We start from the raw sequence: 14,333 nt of genomic DNA on the forward strand, positions 1-14,333 counted from the left end.
ACCAGTGACATCACTGAGAATGCAGCCTATTCATTCACTAGAGACCGATGACATCACTGAGAATGCAGCCTATCCATTCACTAGAGTATGGTGACATCACTGAGAATGTAGCCCAGAGCTCAAAAATTCCACTTGCCTGCTCACATTTTGTGAGTGGAATTTAGTGCTGGGCAAGTGAGGAGCAGGGGCGGACCAGGCTGACAGTTTTCTGGCTGATCGCTTCTGGCAGAAACGGTGCAGGCTTTTTTACAGGACATCAAAGCGGCCCGAAGGGGGGGACTCACTGCCCCCCGGCCTCTCCGATATCCTGTAAATAGGCCTGCACCACTTCTGCCAGAAGCGGTCAGCCAGAGGACACAGAGCGGCAGCACCCTGGGGCCGCTCTGAGCTGAGGCTGCAGAGCTCCCCTCCCTTTCTCTCTCCTCCTCCTCCTCTTGTGTATCACACACACACAGAAGGCATCTCCCACTGTGTGTCACAGAGCTGGGTCTGTGTTAGATGGGGCACAGTGAGGCTGCATTGATGGGCTGAGGCTGCATCCACGGGCACAGTGAGGCTGCATTCATGGGGCACAATGAGGCTGCATTCATGGGGCACAGTGAGGCTGCAATGATAGGGCACAGTGAGGCTGCATTCACTGGCACAGTGAGGCTGCATTTGATGGGGCACAGTGAGGCTGCATTAATGGGGCACAGTAAGGCTGCATTCATGGGGCACAGTGAGACTGCAATGATGGGGCACAGTGAGGCTGCATTCATGGGGCACAGTGAGGCTGCATTCATGGGGCACAGTGTGGCTGCATTCATGGGGCACAGTGTGGCTGCATTCATGGGGCACAGCGAGGCTGCATTCATGGGGCACAGCGAGGCTGCAATGATGGGGCACAGCGAGGCTGCAATGATGGGGCACAGTGAGGCTGCAATGATAGGGCACAGTTGGACTGCAATGATGGGGCACAGTGGGGCTGCAATGATGGGGCTCAGTGAGGCTGCATTCATGGCCACAGTGAAGCTGCATTCGATGGGGCGCAGTGAGGCTGCATTCATGGGGCACAGTGAGGCTGCATTCATGGGGCACAGTGAGGCTGCATTCATGGGCACAGTGAGGCTGCATTTGATGGGGCACAGTGAGGCTGCATTCATGGGGCACAGTGAGGCTGCATTCATGGGGCACAGTGAGGCTGCATTCATGGGCACCGTGAGGCTTTATTTGATGGGGCACAGTGAGGCTTCATTCATGTGGCACAATAAGGCTGCAATGATGGGGCACAGTGAGGCTGCATTGATAGGGCACAGTGAGGCTGCAATGATGGGGCACAGCGAGGCTGCATTCATAGGCACAGTGATGCTGCATTGATGGGCACAGTTAAGCTGCATTCGATGGGGCACATTTAGGCTGCATTGATGGGGCACAGTGAGGCTGCATTGATGGGTAGAATGAAGCTTCATTCATGGGCACAGTGAGGCTTCATTCATTGGGCACAGTGAGGCTGCATTGATGGGCACAGTGAGGCTGCATTGATGGGCACAGTGAGGCTTCATTAATGGGCACAGTGAGGCTTCATTGATGGGCACAGTGAGGCTGCATTGATGGGTACTGTAAAGCTGTATTGATGGGCACAGTGAGGCTGCATTCATGGGCACCTTAAAAATGCATTTGATGGGCACAGTGAGGCTGCACTGATGAGCACTGATGGGTACTGATATGCTTTATGTTAATATTGTTAAAGTTGTTGTTATTATTTATTTTTGGAACTTAATTCTACATGAAACATTTAACAGTGTAATTTCATGAGATCATTTACGAAGGGCGTGTTTAGGGGCGGGGGAGGGGTTGGGTGGGGCAATTGGTGGCGAGAAACTCTTAAGGCCTGGCTAGTGGTTCAGGACTTGAAATTTTGAGCCCTGATGTAGCCTATCCATTCACTAGAGACCGGTCACATCACTGAGAATGCAGCCTATCCATTCACTGAAGACCAGTGACATCACTGAGAATGCAGCCTATCCATTCACTAGAGTATTATGTGTAGTTTGGGATTTTTGTTGTTCTGTCTCTCTCTGTGGTTGTTGAGTTTTCTCTGTGGTTGTTGAGTGGTGCCTTTTAGCGGGGGTCTGAAACAATCTCTCCTGATTACCGTATAGGTTTCCACCATTAGCCTCTGCAGAAAAACATCATAAGCCATTAAAAATACGAGAAAGCGACTTTTAGCATTAATAACAGGATTTCATTAGGAAGCCCACAGCTCGTTTTTCTGCCAGAAAATTGGAGCTTGTTCCCACTCTCACAATGGCGCACGGCCTCGCTGGCGATTTTTTTTTTCTTCCAGAGGACTCGGTATCGTGTTTCATAGCCTATTCCTTCCATTAAAAGCCAATTTCAGCGGAAAAAAAGTCGCAGAATTGCCAGATAATGAGTTCAGCGAGGGCAAGAGGCTCGTAATCTAAAGGACGTCAAGGAAATTGATTTACACGGGCGGGTAAGTGGCATCTGCCCACCGCTCTCTTCTCCCGAATTCAGGGAACAAACAAGCATCAGCGGTAATAAATTATTCAGAAGGCATTGAGTACAAACAACGCGTCCGCCGCGTGCGCCCTCTTGCCCCCTCTCCACATCACTTTAGCGTCTTCCGCTGGCATTGCCGAGTTATCTCTCCGAGCAGTAAGTAAACAGCGACCGATCAGCCTCCGCTTTCCCCTCGTCCATTAAGCCGGCAGGTGGAATCGCTCCAGGTCCGTAAATCTCTCTCTTTCTGCCAACCGTTCAGCCGCAGGCCCACGGCAGTAATGAAAAAAATTCGCCATTAGCCTGGCGGAGAAATTATTTGAATGGAACCATTAGAGGGGCACTCGAGAGAGGACGGATACTTTGTATCACTGGTTTCTGGTGACACCATGTAGAAGGAAGAAGACAAATGTATCGAAAATTCAAAGTCTCCGAGGGCTCTTCAAAAATCTCAGAGCATCTGGTTAGCCGAACATCCGCCGTTGGGACCCCATCAGGTAGAAGGAGCAGCAAGCAGATACATTTTTAGCCTTAGGCCCCATTCGCATTTAACAAGAGTTGCACGCTTGCAATTTTTGTTGAGTGATTTTCACGCAATTTTGTGTATAAGAATCTCGAATAGGGCAGCCCGTTTTTTCCTATGTGCGTTTGTTGCCCAAAAGAAAGCTTGCGGTCCTTTTTGGGCAACAAGCTTAGCGTGATTTATAAACGTGCATATTGCCATGTGATTCTGTAATGTGACAATCACGGCAGAATCGCACTGAGTATGGGGTGCCGTTAGAATAATATCACCCAAACGCACGTCACACATTTTGCTGCGATTTGCTGAGATTTCACAGCAATTCTGCTGGCGATTCCAAATCGCCAAGTGTGAATGCAGTAAAAAATTCCAAGGTTCTTTTCCATAATTTTGCCCTATTTACCCGCCATGAATTGGTTTTAGAATTAGCATTAACCTATAGAACACAGCGAACAGCGAACAAATATTTATATGTATTTTTTATTGCATACCGTACCGGTCAGAACCTATTATACAGGGCGCTAAAGCAACCAGTGCATTGCATACTAGAAAACAGCTATATAATGGCGCTATCACCGCCTAAGGACTCATTCACAGGGACAGAAAAAACATTGAATTTAGATGCGCACAGCATATAGTTTTGTATGCATCAAAATGCAGCACAATAATAATCAATGAAGTAATATGCACAGCTGCATCTACATGCAGAAATGTGCACTGCGTTTACCTCCCCACATGTGCCAGGGTCTGGGATTCCCGTCATCTATACCAGATCCAGGGTCTGAGACTCCCTACCTCTCTACCAGATCCAGGGTCTGAGATTCCCGTCATCTATACCAGATCCAGGGTCTGAGATTCCCTTCATCTATACCAGATCCAGGGTCTGAGATTCCCTTCATCTATACCAGATCCAGGGTCTGAGATTCCCTTCATCTATACCAGATCCAGGGTCTGAGATTCCCTTCATCTATACCAGACCCAGGGTCTAAGATTCCCTTCATCTATACTAGATCCAGGGTCTGAGATTCCCTTTATCTATACCAGACCCGGGGTCTGAGGTTCCCTTCATCTGTACCAGACCCAGGGTCTGAGATTCCCTTCATCTATACCAGATCCAGGGTCTGAGATTCCCTTCATTTATACCAGATCCAGGGTCTGAGATTCCCTTCATCTATACCAGATCCAGGGTCTGAGATTCCCTTCATCTATACCAGATCCAGGGTCTGAGATTCCCTTCATCTATACCAGACCCAGGGTCTGAGATTCCCTTCATCTATACCAGACCCAGGGTCTGAGATTCACTTCATCTATACCAGATCCAGTGTCTGAGATTCCCTTCATTTATACCAGATCCAGAGTCTGAGATTCCCTTCATCTATTCCAGATCCAGGGTCTGAGATTCCCTTCATCTATACCAGACCCAGGGTCTGAGATTCCCTTCATCTATACAAGATCCATGGTCTGAGACTCCTAACATCTATACCAGATCCAGGATCTGAGACTCCCTTCATCTATACCAGATCCAGGGTCTGAGATTCCCTTCATCTATACCAGATCCAGGGTCTGAGACTCCCTTCCTCTATACCAGATCCAGGGTCTGAGATTCCCCTCATCTATACTAGATCCAGGGTCCGAGATTCCCTTCATCTATACCAGATCCAGGGTCTGAAATTCGCTTCATCTATACCAGATCCAGGGTCTGAGATTCCCTTCATCTATACCAGATCCAGGGTCTGAGATTCCCTTTATCTATACCAGATCCAGGGTCTGGGATTGCCGTCATCTATACCAGATCCAGGGTATGAGATTTCTTTCATCTATATAAGATCGAGGGACTGAGACTCCCTTCATCTATACCAGATCCAGGGTATGAGATTCCTTTCATCTATACCAGATACAGGGTCTGAGACTCTTAAAATCTATGCCAGATCCAGGGTCTGAGATTCCCTTCATCTATACTAGAGCCAGGATCTGAGATTCCCTTCATCTATACCAGATCCAGGGTCTGAGACTCCCTTCATCTATACCAGATCCAGGGTCTGAGATGTTCTTCATCTATACCAGATCCAGGGTCTCAGACACCTATCATTTATACCAGATCTAGGGTCTGAGACTCCCTTCATCTATACCAGATCCAGCGTCTGAGATTCCGATCATCTATACCAGATCCAGGGTCTGAGATTCCCTTCATCTATACTAGATCCAGGGTCTGAGATTCCCTTTATCTATACCAGACCCAGGGTCTGAGACTCCCTTCATCAATGCCAGATTCAGGGTCTGAGATTCCCTTTATCTATACCAGACCCAGGGTCTGAGACTCCCTTCATCAATGCCAGATTCAGGGTCTGAGATTCCCTTAATCTATACCAGATCCAGGGTCTGAGACACCTATCATCTATACCAGATCAAGGGTCTGGAATTCCCATCATCTATGCCAGATCCAGGGTATGAGATTCCCTTCATATATACCAGATCCAGGGTATGAGATTCCCTTCATCTATACCAGATCCAGGGTCTGAAACACCTATCATTTATATCAGATCCAGGGTCTGAGACTCCCTTCAGCTATGCCAGATTCAGGGTCTGGGATTCCCTTAATCTATACCGGATCCATGGCCTGAGATTCCTTCCTTCTATACCAGATCAAGGATCTGAGATTCCCTTCATCTATACCAGATCCTGGGTTTGGGATTCCCTTCATCTACACAAGATCCTGGGTTTGGGATTCCCTTAATATATACCAGATCCAGGGTCTGAGATTCCATTTATCTATACCAGATCCCTGGTCTAGAGATTCCCTTTATCTATACCAGACCCGGGGTCTGAGATTCCCTTCATCTTTACCAGATCCATGGTCTAGAAATTCACTTAATCTATACCAGACCCATGGTCTGAGATTCCTTCCATCTATACCAGATCCAGGGTCTGGGATTCCCTTCATCTATACCAGACCCAGAGTCTGAAATTGCCTTCATCTATACCAGATTAAATGTCTGAGATTCCCTCCATCTATACCAGATTTAAGGTTTGAAATTTCCTTCAGCTATATCAGATCCAGGATCTGGGATTCCCTTCATCTATACCAGACCTATGGTCTAGGATTCCCTTTACCTATACCAGATCCAGGGTATGGGATTCCCTTCATCTATACCAGATCCAGGGTCTGAGATTCCCTTCATCTATACCAGATCCACAGTCTGGGATTCCCTTCATCTATACCAGATGAGTGTATGGATGGTAATGGGAAACCCCAAAAAACAACGGTATGGGGTGCCACCTAGAGATACATACCAGATCTTTTTCCTTGATGCGGGTTCTGTTTTTTTTTTTTTTTTTGAAACCCTGTGGCGTGTGAAACACACTCAAAAACGTCACCCGGTGCAAAAAATAAATTCTTTTTCTGGAGGGTCTGCCGAAACAGACCCACCCAAGTACTTGGTGGGGCTCCCCCAAAGGGCGACCCCATGAGAGAGGTTGAACCAAGCCAGAAGGCCATGTCCACCCCCTCCAAAGACTTTCAAATAAAAGAAAGTGAGGGAGAAGGAAGTGGAAAGGAGAGTGAAAAGTGGTCATTGTGTGAAACAACAATGACCAGGCCAAAAATTCCTCCGGCCCCAGCCAAAAAGCCCCGCCCAGGAGGCAGGTGAGAAAAAAGTGTGATATGGTGCAGTGACCGTGGTGCCATAAATCAAAATGACCCTCACTCACAGTGATCTTACGGCACCCCTGGACTGCCACTCCAGGGGCACATACACCATGGGCTTTTTTCCAACCCTGCCCCACAGCCAGACCAGCGCAGCCCCCACTCCTACCAGGAAGGCCTGGAGCTCTGAGAGCTTAGCGAGAGCCCTGGACGCAAGGGCTCAACCACCACTCCCATCACTTCTACCTAATTACATTCAGGAAATACTAACCGCCCCCCTGGTGGGAAAGGCCAAGGACCGCACCAATCTTGGCCAGAAGGCCAGGGACCCGACCCTTCGGCCAGACCGGTGCAGCACCTCACCAGGAGCACCCTTCTGGCCTGCTCAGACACAACCAATCATCAACCTCTACAGTATGACCAAAGAGAGCCGACGCGGCCCCTACCAAAACAGACCATCCAGGTACAATTACACCATCGGATTTGCATCTGCCCTCCCCATTTGGGAGTAGCATAGCGCCTCCTGTGGCAACTTATAAGAACAGATACTACACTTGATCTTAGCCAAAAGGCCGAGAAGTGATACAGGTTCTGTATGGATGTCAAGGATAACCTTGTGCAAAAAAATAATGATTCTTGTTCCCAAGTTGAGGAGGACAAGGGCTTCTTCTCTACAACCCTGGCCCGGTGATTGTGTGGGGGGTCTGGGGGAGGAGGGCTTTTCAGGATCTGGAAGCCCCCTATAACAATAAGGGGGCCCCCAGATATCTTCCTCCCCATCTATGAATGAGTAAGGGGTACATTGTAAATAAACACACTGAAAGTCCTTAAAAAATAAAACAAAAAATGTAATGTCACATGATGTACATCCATCGTAATCACTGGCCCACCCCTTCCTTTCATTGGATCTAAGTTCCTCCAATCATGGTGATTCGGCATTACATGTGGGTGTTACTGGGATGGTCTGCATGTAAATACAGCCTGCCAGGGAATGCCCACTCCTCCAGACAGACAGCCACCCATCAAAGTACAGTATTTTGATTTTGCATATCTCCTCCAAGATCCTTCCCACTGCTTGCATCAGGGCTGAGAGCTCTTGGGAGGAGTACAGAGTCAGGGTGCTGCGAGGTTCTCAGGAAGCTATGTACAGCACTCTGCCAGCCCCTCCCACCAGCCACAATCTGCCTGCATTGCACAGAGATGTACAGAGACCCAGTGATGACATCACTGGGTGTAAAATAAGGTGCGTAAATAAATCAGAAAGGTTTGATTTAATAATTTCATGACTATGTTGCTGATGGGGGGGGGGAGGGAACCAGGGAAGGCAAAATCTATTGGGATTAGAGTTCAGCTTGAAGAATGTGAAGGTGATTCTCTGGCAGAGGGCGGTACAAGGAAAGGAAAGTTGACTCTCCGTCACGCCCGGCTGCCCCTCACCAATCCCAGCCCGGTGGCCGTCGCTGGGGTGACGGTGTGACTTTCAGAGGCTCCATGCCTCATTTAGTCTTTAGTAATAACCTAATTGGACTGGAAAAATGCAAGGACAGGAGCGTGAAAGCAAAAAAGCAAAACAGCTTAGCCGAGTTTACCGAGCCATCGGAAAAAGAGATGGCACAGATAAGGGCGAATTTACACATTTGTTGCCCGTGATTAGTTATAAACGATCCAATGGTGGAAAATGAACATTTAACCCTTCGACAGACCGACCACGATGGGGTGTCACCGGAATGAATGAGATACTGGGCGTTGGGAGAGGACCAAGGTGGGAACAGTCTCCGTGTTATAAAGGAGAAAGCTGAAACATGAAGCAGGATGGCCGATACAATGTATCTTTTCTTTAAGAAGAAACGTTTATATTTCAGAGTCACTGATGTCATTCAGAGCCCTTTGATATCTTTGTGTTGCGTTACCAAGCATGTCAACAGACATTATACACATTGCATTGTCGTTTATGACAGCTCAATTGTCGAAGGTAGTGGTCTCCAAACTGTGGCCCGGGGGGCCGAATGTGGCCCTTTGCTTGCCTTTATCTGGCCCTTGAGGCACTATTCACCCCACTGACACCAACGATGGTGCAATAATGTGTGCACTGATATCAACAATGGGGCACTATTCCTCCCACTGAAACCCACAATGGGGCACTATTCCTCCCACTGACACCAACAATGGTGCAATAATGTGTGCACTGATATCAACAATGGGGCACTATTCCTCCCACTGACACCAACAATGGTGCAATAATGTGTGCACTGATATCAACAATGGGGCACTATTCCTTCCACTGAAACCCACAATGGGGCACTATTCCTCCCACTGACACCAACAATGGGGCACTATTCCTTCCACTGACACCAACAATGGGGCACTATTCCTTCCACTGACACCAACGATAGTGCAAAAATGTGTGCACTGACATCAACAATGGGGCACTATTCCTCCCACTGACACCCACAATGGGACACTATTCCTCCCATTGACAACAATGGGGCACTATTCCTCCCACTGAAACCAACAATGGGGCACTATTCCTTCCACTGAAACTCTCAATGGGGCACTATTCCTCACACTGACACCAACAATGGGGCACCATTCCTCCAACTGACACCAGTGATGGTGCAATGATCTGTGCACTGACATTTAACAATGGGGCATTATTCCTCCCATTGACACCCACAATGGGGCACTATTCTTCCCAGTAATACCAGCGATGGGGCATTATTCCTCCCACTGACACCAAAGACTGAGCACTCTTCCTCCCACTGACATCAGCGACGGGGCACTATTCCTCCCACTGACACCAATGATTGGGCACTATGCCTCCCACTGACACCAAAAGACGGGGCGCTATTCCTCCCACTGACACCAATAATGGGACACTATTCCTTCCACTGACACCAATGATGGGGCACTTTTCCTCCCACTGACACCAAACACAAGGCGCTATTCCTCCCACTGACACCAATAATGGGACATTATTCCTCCCACTGACACCAATGATGGGGCACTATTCCTCCCACTGACACCAAAGATGGGGCACTATTCCTCCCACTGACACCAGGGACGGGGCACAAATAATTCCACAAATACCAAAGATAGCACATTGTTTACTCCCACTGGCCATGGTCCGGCCACCCTAAAGACTGAAGGACTGTAAACTGGCCCTTTGTTTAGAAAGTTTGGAGACCCCTGCTCTAAGGCAATGCACATGGGTTAAGCAAAAGTAAAAGAACCCCCCTGCATTTATCAACAATATACACTAAAACATTCCTATACAATAAATACACAAAGCACAATATATAATAAAAAATACACTGCTCAAAAAAATTAACGGAACACTTTTTAATCAGAGTATGGCATCAAGTCAGTTAAACTCCTGGGATATTGATCTGGTCAGTTAAGTAGCAGAGGGGGTTGTTAATCAATTTCAGTTGTTTTGGTGCTAATGAAAGTAACGACAGGTGCACTAGATGGGCAACAATGAGACGACTTCCAAAACAGGAATGGTTTTACAGGTTGAGGCCACTGGCATTTTTTTCCCCACTCATCTTTTCTGACTGTTTTTCACTAGTTTTGCATTTGGCTAGGGTCAGTATCATTACTGGTAGCATGAGGCAATACCTGGACCCTACAGAGGTTGCATGGGCAATCCAACTCCTCCAAGATGGCACAGCAATAAGCATACCTCCCAACATTTCGAGATGGGAATGAGGGACACCTACTAACAAAATGTATGTAGGTATAGGACACTCCCCCTGCCACACCCATTTAAAGGACAATTAACCAAAAAAAAGGTTAATCAAATCCACAAGGACTTTTTTTTTATCACTAACTACTATTCCTTTATATTGGCTTTTAAAATGTACAAATGCAGAAATTTAGAAATCAGATGAAAGGTTTAGCACTGGGAAACACTTTTTGAAAGATAAAAAGTGCATTTTATACACCACTATATAGATCAAACCAAAATGAGGGACAAATGAGGGACAGAGGGACATTGCTCCAAATCAGGGACAGTCCCTCCAAATCAGGGACAGTTGGGAGCTATGCAATATGTGCCATTGCCAGAAGGTTATCTGTGTCTCCCAGCACAATCTCAAGAGCATGGAGGAGATTCCAGGAGACAGGCAGTTACTCTATTAGAGCTGGATAGAAGGTCCTTAACCCATCAGCAGGACCGGTATCTGCTCCTTTGTGCAAGGAGGAACAAAGCCCTACAAAAATGACCTCCAGCAGGCCACTGGTGTTAATGTCTCTGACCAAACAATCAGAAAGACTTCATGAGGGTGGCCTGAGGGCCCGGCGTCCTCTAGTGGTCCCAACGTCCTCTAGTGGGCCCTGTGCTCACTGGCCGGCACCGTGGAGCTCGACTGGCATTTAGCATTGAACACCAGAATTGGCAGGTCCACCACTGGCTCCATGTGCTTTTCACAGATGAGAGCAGGTTCACCCAGAACACATGTGACAGGCGTGAAAGGGTCTGGAGAAGCCGTGGAGAATGTTATGCTGCCTGTAACATTGTTCAGCATGACCGGTTTGGTGGTGGGTGGGTCAGTGATGGTCTGGGGAGGCATATCCATGGAGAGACACACAGACCTCAACAGGCTAGACAATGGCACCCTGACTGCCATTAGGTATCAGGGGTGAAATCCTTGGACCTATTGTCAGACCTTATCCTGGTACAGTGGGTCCTGGGTTCCTCCTGATGCAGGACGATGCCTGGCCTCATGTAGTGAGAGTATGTAGCCAGTTCCTGGAGGATGAAGGAAATGATACCATCAAATGGCCCCCACGCTCACCTGACCTAAGTCCAATAGGACACCTCTGGGACATTATGTTTCGGCCAATCCAATGGTGCCAGGTTGCACCTCAGTCTGTTCAGGAGCTCAGTGATGCCCTGGTCCAGATCTGGGAGGAAATACCCCAGGACACCATCTGTCGTCTCATTAGGAGCATGCCCCAACGTTGTCAAGCATGCATACAAGCAGGTGGGGCCATACAAACCACTGAGGACCATTCTGAGTTCCTGCAATTAAATTTCAGCAAAATGGACTAGCTTTGCACTTTGATTTTTGGGATGTCTTTGAATTCAGCCCTCTGTAGGTTGATTATTTTCATTTCCATCAAATGATGTGGTATCCTTCCATTCCTCATTACCCAGTCCATATCAGTATAGATATCCTGCTTGATGTTTTTCCCCATTGAGATCTGATGTGTTTTCAAAGTATTCTTTAAATTTTTTGAGCAGTGTATATAGTGATATATAAAAAAAAGCCAATATAGGCTAATAAAGGAAGAAGCATCACCAAAAATTGTGTGTGAGGCCATTGGAGTACAGTGACCTCATTGTCCAGTGGTGAGATGATTGGAGCTTTGTGACATGGTGCATTATCCTGTCGGAAGGAGCCATCAGAAGATGGGGACAATGTAGTCATAAAGGGATGGACATGGTCAGCAACAATACTCAGGTAAGTCGTGGCCTACTAAACAATGCTCAATTGGTACTAAGGGGCCCAATGCGTGCCAAGAAAATATCCTCCACACCATTACACCACCACCAGCCTGAACCGGTGATACAAGGCAGGATGGATCCATGCTTTCATATTGTTTACGCCAAATTCTGACCCTATAAACGGAATGTTGTAGCTGAAATCGAGACTCATCAGACCAGGCAACCTTTTTCCAATCTTCTATTGTCCAATTTTGGTGATCCTGTGTGAATTGTAGCCTCAGTTTCCTGTTCTTAGCTGACAAGAGTGGCACCCGGTGTGCTCTTCTGCTCCTGTAGCCCATCTGCTTCAAGGTTTGGTGTGTTGTGTGTTCAGAGATGGTATTCTGCATACCTTGGTTGTAACGAGTGCTTATTTGAGTTGCTATTGCCTTTTTATCATCTGGAACCAGTCTGCCCATTCTCCTCTGACCCCCTCTGACCCCTGACATCAACAAGGCAAGCCCTGCAAGGGCTTTTTTTTGCTGTGCCCAGAGTTGGGCTTTAAGAACACATACACCCAGGTAAGTCAGGAGAGATACCCCCTCCTAGTTCATACTGCTCTGTATAGTATCAATTAGACAGACAGCTGACACGGGAGCTGCAACTAAATCATACAGTGCTGCTCCAGCTTGGTCAGCCTCCATGGTTCTATACACACCCCCTGCTGGAGTGCAAGCTCAGCTCGTCACACTGAACACAATATAAACTCCAACAGTCCAGACAGCTGCACTCCAAATATATCTGTCTTTATTGTGACATAAAAAGCAACAAGACACTGTAGGGACCAGGCCCAAACTGGCTATAGGGCACACTGGGCATTTGCACGTGTCCTGGCAGGAGCGGCCTGTTGGTGACCAGGCCTTGCGGCAGGAGGTGGGCTGCAGCAGGGGTCCAGACGGGGCTGATGCAGGCCAACCCGAAGAGGTAACTGAACTCAGTTAACTCCTTACATGCCGAATGGTCGGCGGGGACACAGGCACGACACAAGCTCTAGCACCTTGACAGCCAAGCGGGGACTGTAGCATGAAGATCTGGAGGGGGAGGATTTTGGTCCATCAGTAGAGGGAGGAGGTGGTATTGGGGGGGGGTCTTTGGGGTCAGTAGTTGGGTGGTGAAGGTCTGTGAGCGGGGGGGTGGTGGTTGGGGGGGAAGGGGTATGTCAGTGATGAGAGGGGGCGGTAGTTGCGGTGGGGGAAAGGGCAGTAGGTGGAGGGGTCTGTCGGTGGGGGTCTTTTGGGGGGTGGCAGTTGGTGGGGTTTGCATTGCAGTTGACGCCATAGCTGTCCCATCACCAGCCACACCCAGTCCCTGGTGGTGGGGACTGAGAAAAGTCAACGTGTTTTGCGCTATGGCAGTGCTTAATCATGACTTAGCGTGAAACGCGTTGACTTTTCTCAGTCCCTACAGGGTCTCGTTGCTGTTTTACATTATTTTTTATGTCAAAATAGAGACGGATATTTTTGGAGTGCAGCTGTCTGGACTTTTGGAGTCTATAAAGTGAGTTGATCTGTTTTATTGGAAAGCTCTGCATCCTGGAAGCACCTTTGCAATTAATAATCATTTCTATAATGGAAATTTTTAGTATGCAATAAACAAAAATGACATGATTACAGCGGCAGCCCGTCCATAAGGGATGCATAGAGTTCTACGAGTTTTTTTGTGAAGCACATGATTAGAGCTGGAGGCTCTAATTGGCTTCAAAAAGGGTAGGCTTGGGGCAGAGAGCACTGCACTCCGAGCCCACCCACTTGTGACATTAGCGAATGTTGATTCGCTATTGTCTTCCTGCTTCTCCTCCTTTGAATCCTGACTGGATTGGCGGGGAGGAGAAGCCGGGGGAAGCCGCCAAAGCTGGCCGCGACCTGGATTGAGTAAGTGCGGGGGTGGCGGGCTTGGGAGCAGATTAGCGGGGCTGGTGAGCGGGCGGGGTGGGGGGTTTGTTTGCCGCCCTCCCCAAAAAATGGAGCACCAGCCACCACTGCACAATGATCTCTTTGTACTTGTAAAATGTAATCAACAGTACAACGTAGACAGACACATGTGCCTATGGCAGGGTACCTTCTGGGTACCTTTTGCGCAGGGCATGCTCACCAAAGCCCAGGACCAGGCGGAGACTGGGGTCATGTGAAGAGTCTAACATTAACCACTTCAATGTTGTTGTAGTTCAGTCGTGCCAGACT

The 14,333-nt window shown here is 48.1% G+C and overlaps 1 protein-coding gene and 1 pseudogene across 1 annotated transcript in view; both read right to left on the reverse strand.

Annotated features, from left to right (window-relative positions):
* Positions 1-14,333, reverse strand: part of LOC141129427 (extracellular calcium-sensing receptor-like) — a 144,565-nt gene that overhangs the window by 72,547 nt on the left and 57,685 nt on the right.
* On the reverse strand, positions 7,142-7,249 carry LOC141130792 (U2 spliceosomal RNA; annotated as a pseudogene).

The sequence above is a fragment of the Aquarana catesbeiana genome, linkage group LG02 (genome assembly GCF_042186555.1).
Source record: "Aquarana catesbeiana isolate 2022-GZ linkage group LG02, ASM4218655v1, whole genome shotgun sequence".
In the NCBI taxonomy this organism is placed as follows: domain Eukaryota; kingdom Metazoa; phylum Chordata; class Amphibia; order Anura; family Ranidae; genus Aquarana; species Aquarana catesbeiana.